Raw genomic sequence first — 4455 nt, 5'->3', positions numbered from 1 at the left:
AGCCCCCATCTGGAGCCATCTTATCCCCTCCCATCCAGCCTTTGGGGAAGAAAAGAGTAAGAGAAGCCACTTAGGCCTGTGGGGGCTGTGCTGACCTCAGGGGTCCCTCAACCAGCCCTGCAAGGTTGAGGCTGGGATCTGACCCATTTATTGAATAAGAAACTGAGGCCCAAGGGAATGGCTGCTGAAAGTCACAGAGCCTGCCACTGGTAGGGCCTTGGACTCGAATGCAGAACCATAGTGTGCCCAGCCTCTGGCTGGTGATGCCTATTTGTCCAGCGGTCAGTGGTGGCAGGGAGCTTCTGGGAGGGGTGTGGGAGGTCATCCTGGGGAGCTGAGTTCGCCACTGCTGGTCTGTCTCTCCTGTGGTCTTGTCTAAGGCTACAGGGAGGTCAAGAATGATAGATGCCCAGAAGGCCTCTCTCCTGCAGTTTCTCTGTGTGTCACACCAGGACGGGGAGAGTCTTGGGGGTCCTGGGGAGGATCCAGGGGGGTCTCCACATTCCGAATCATGGTGTGGCCCCTGGGCCAGGCAGGGAGCTGAGCAAGGCCTCCATAAGGCCTGGGTGGGACGTCACAGAGCCTGTGGGCAGTACCGTGCCCTTCTGCAGGTGGGGCACAGAGGGGCAGCCTGTGTCCCAGTTTTTCCCTGGGGGAGAGAGGGGCTGGAACTTCCACCAGATTCTCACAGGGGCCTGGCACCCCCAGTTCAGAGCCTCACGCAGGGGCCCGCTGAGGCTCTTCCTGCACCCACAGCCCACATCCCACAACTCCAAGGTTGCCTGCTATTGTTATTATTTCTTAGTATCTCCAAAAAATGTAAAGAGAGAAAGGGAAAAAAAAAAAAGGAATTTGCCTAGCCTGGCCAGAAATCTCTGTTTCCTCTCAGCCAGGAAACAGGAAGTGAGTGTGCAAGGAGATTGGGAGCCAGCCCTGGAGAACAATAGAGCCCCCCACCCCCTGGGGAAGGGGAACTGCGTCAGGGGTCAGGGCAGGAAGCCTGGCCTCCCTGCCAGGCGCAGAGGGGGCCCAAGGCATAAATTTAGTCATCTTCTTTTCCTGATGAAAGGCTGCAGTGCCCCACTGGTGAGGGGCAGGCCCACCTGTAGTCTGGGGCTCCAAGGGGCCTTCAGGACCCTATGCGTGTGCCCTACCAACACCAACAGGTGGCTGAGGCCCAGAAGTCTCGAGCCCCGTGGGGGGGCCTTTTGGTGCTGGAGTCCCAGAGTCATGGCTGAGCTCTGTCTGGGCCTCGGCTCTGTGAGGCCTCAAGACCTGGTAGGCCCCAGCATCCCTACCAAACGTTCTCAGTAACCCCAACATGAGTCTTATCCTAGGCAGGGGTGCATCCTAACCCTAATTCTACCCTAACCCACCTGACCCTGACCATAACCTGACCCTAACACCAGCACCCCCACTGTGTGTCCTGAGTAACTTCAACAGGGGTCTTACCCCAGGCAGTGTGCCCTGATCCTTAACCCTATCCTAACCCCAACCCTCTGAGCCGCTTTCCCATTTCACCCCTGGGGTTGACCCTGGCCTTGGATGGGGTGAAGTTTTTAGTGTAACAGCTTCATTGAGGTGCAGTGGACAAACACACAAGCCACTCACTAAGAGTGTGCAATCCCTGGGTGTCAGGACAGGTGCAGAGCTGTGTAACCACCTCCATAGTAGATTTTAGAACATGTTCATCACCTCAGAAGAAATCCCTTAGCCATCACTGTTCCCTCACCCTTATTATCACTGTTAGCCAACTCTGTTCCTCCCTGCCTGCTCACAACCACTAATCGGTGCCCTGTCTCTGTGGGTTGGCCTGGTCTGGATATTTCGTGTGAGTGGGCCTCACACTCATGGACGGCTGTGCCTGGCTTACCCCGTCATCACAGCAAGTGTCAGGCATCACTCCTTTCTGTGTGTGGACAGACCACAGTTTGTTTCTCCGTCCATCTGCTGAGGGACGTCTGGATCGGGATTGTTTCTGTCAGGCACGTGTCTGGTGAGGACCACGGGTCCTGAGGTAGTTCCACGTGTAATGGGCTGAGGAGCTGCCAGCCACCCTCTGCCTCTGCCTCCCTAAGGTCTGTGCTCTCATGCCTGCTGGCCAGCTCCAGGGAGGGCGGGAGGGGCTAGGAGAATGCTGTGAGCAGGAGGATGTGTGCCCCCCCTAGCAGACAAAGCCCCCATAAGGCTCTTAGGTGTTGTATGCCTATGGGCAGCTGAGACACTGAGGCATGGCAGGGGGCAGGGAGTTTTCCTGAGGCCTCCAGCTGTGAGGGGCAGGGCTGGAGCCCACCCCAGCTGGGAAGCGGTGGTGGGGCAGGAGGCCCAGGCTACAGCCCCCTGCTCCTGGCTCCTGAGACACTGCCCCCAGCCAGGTGGACTTCTTCCCTGAAGAGCCTTCAGGGCCAGGACCTGGGTTGCAGGGTCTCCTGAATGCCTAGAGCTGGCCAGAGAAGGGAAGAGACCCTCTCTGCAGACCACATCAGGTCAAATCTCTGTCTCCTTCTAGTGGCATGCTGGCTTCACCGACGGAGCCCCTAGGAGATGTGAGGGTGCCACCATCCCACCTGGAGTGCTCTCAGGACTGGAAGTCTCACTGCTCCATCTCAGTGCTGGGGAAGCATTTGTGCCTGCTTTGGCCTTGACCATCCAGGACCAGGAAGGTGAGGGTCCTCCCCACCAGCATGGAGACAGTAGGTAGTGCTGGGGACATTGGACCTCTGGTCTAGTCTAGGGTACAGGATCTCCCTGGGGTCCAGGGAGCAGTTCAGTTCCTAGGTTCTCGAGTGGTCCCAGGCAGACCTCCATCTCCTCTGTCCTCTTGCTAGACGTTAGAGTGTGCCAAGACCCTGTCTTCTCCATCCTCTTGCCAGTTGGGAAGGTGGGTCCTGCCACGACCCCCAAGGTGCCAGGAGGGAGTCCTGTCTCAGAGAGGGCTTTGCTGTCAATCACATGGCAGTGGTGGACAAGCCAGTCAGGACCCAGGTCACCCTCAGGGCCCCTGTGGCCCACACTTGCCCATAACCCTCTCCCACCTCCCACCCCAGTTCTAGGGTTCAAGTGGCCAGAGTTAAGCTCCTGGCCTGGGTTTCTACTCCCCATAGGCTCCTGTTGAGCCCCCTTAGCATCCTGCATCCTGCCCATCACTACTTGCACCCCAGAGTGACTTTGTGGAGGTGGCCCTGCCCCCTCTCTGGGTTCTGGAGGGGCCTCCACACCAAGCAGGAACAGCCCTGTGCTTAGAGTCTCAGTGTCGCTGCCACAGGCCACTGTCCTGACCCACGTGACCCTAGCTGGACTCAGCCAGGATGTCCCAAACCCACCCCAGCATGCAGCTTCCTCAGCCAACCTCTGCTCTGGACAATGGCCGGAAGCACCTCGCCCAGGCTGCAGCCCCACAGGCCCTGTGTGGCCAGGAGGGGGAGGGCTGCTCTGTGTGAGAGGCTGGACTGTCTCTCTGTACTCCAAGGTAGCCACAGCCAGGGAGGGATGCTCACCCCTGTCCTAGCCAACAGCCTCTGCTGGGTTGCTGGGCAGAGCCTGGAGCGCTCGAGAATGGCCTATTATGGCTATGGTAGCAATAGTGACCATGACAAAGACCACTGTTAGTGGGTCAGCTCAGGAGGCCCCAGGGTACCCACCCTGCTCCCTGCCATTTGGTTCATAGCAAGATATTACCTGTGGTGAGAAGCTAGCGGTCTGTGCCCAGGGGGCTGGGGATAACTTGTTTATATTTTATTTTATAATTCCAAAATAAAGATGGATATGTTTGTTTATTTGTGTTCGAGCTAGGAATTATCGTTACCGAAAAACTGTGTTCTTTCCTACTTAGCTGCTAAGGAAGAACATGCGATGTGTGAGGCTTTCAGGTTTTTCATTATTTGACCAAAATTAGGGGGTGGGGGGTGGGCTTGTGCTCTGGAGCCACCTTTTCCCCAGCACAGGGAGGTGTGGGGCTGTAGGGTACATGGACATGGCAGGTGTGTGAGCACGGGCCGGGTGTAGTTTCAGCCATGAAGACGCAGTTCACATACGTGCCACACACTTCTTCATACACCTCGTGTACAGAACTGGAGTTTAGTGTTACAGTGCTGTGCTGATGAGCCTCGGGTTGACGGGGGACCTGCTCTGTCTTCACCGCTCAGCACAGGTCTGGACTGCCGGCTGTCTGTAGCATTTGGGCCACCTGGTGTCCTTTGGTAGCATAACAAATACCAAAGAAAGTTGTTAGGGGAAAAAAAAAAAAATTAAAGCTTTTCCATCTGCTTTGCCAGGCTGGTGTCCTGGTGACAATATGTGCTTATTTTAGACGAGCCAGTTGGATCTGGAGCAGAAGCGTAAAAGGGGAGCCCCTGGCCCCACCCCTGGAATTTATGGGGCTGCCTCGTGTCTGGTCCTGTTCTGACAGCCTGGTGCTGATCAACACACTGCAACACCCAACAACACCCCATGAGA

Source organism: Otolemur garnettii, unplaced genomic scaffold (genome assembly GCF_000181295.1).
Source record: "Otolemur garnettii isolate 467f Iridium unplaced genomic scaffold, OtoGar3 scaffold00087, whole genome shotgun sequence".
NCBI classification, from domain to species: Eukaryota; Metazoa; Chordata; class Mammalia; order Primates; family Galagidae; genus Otolemur; species Otolemur garnettii.
The sequence above is the reverse complement of the archived record's forward strand: the minus strand, read 5'-3'. Positions refer to the sequence as shown.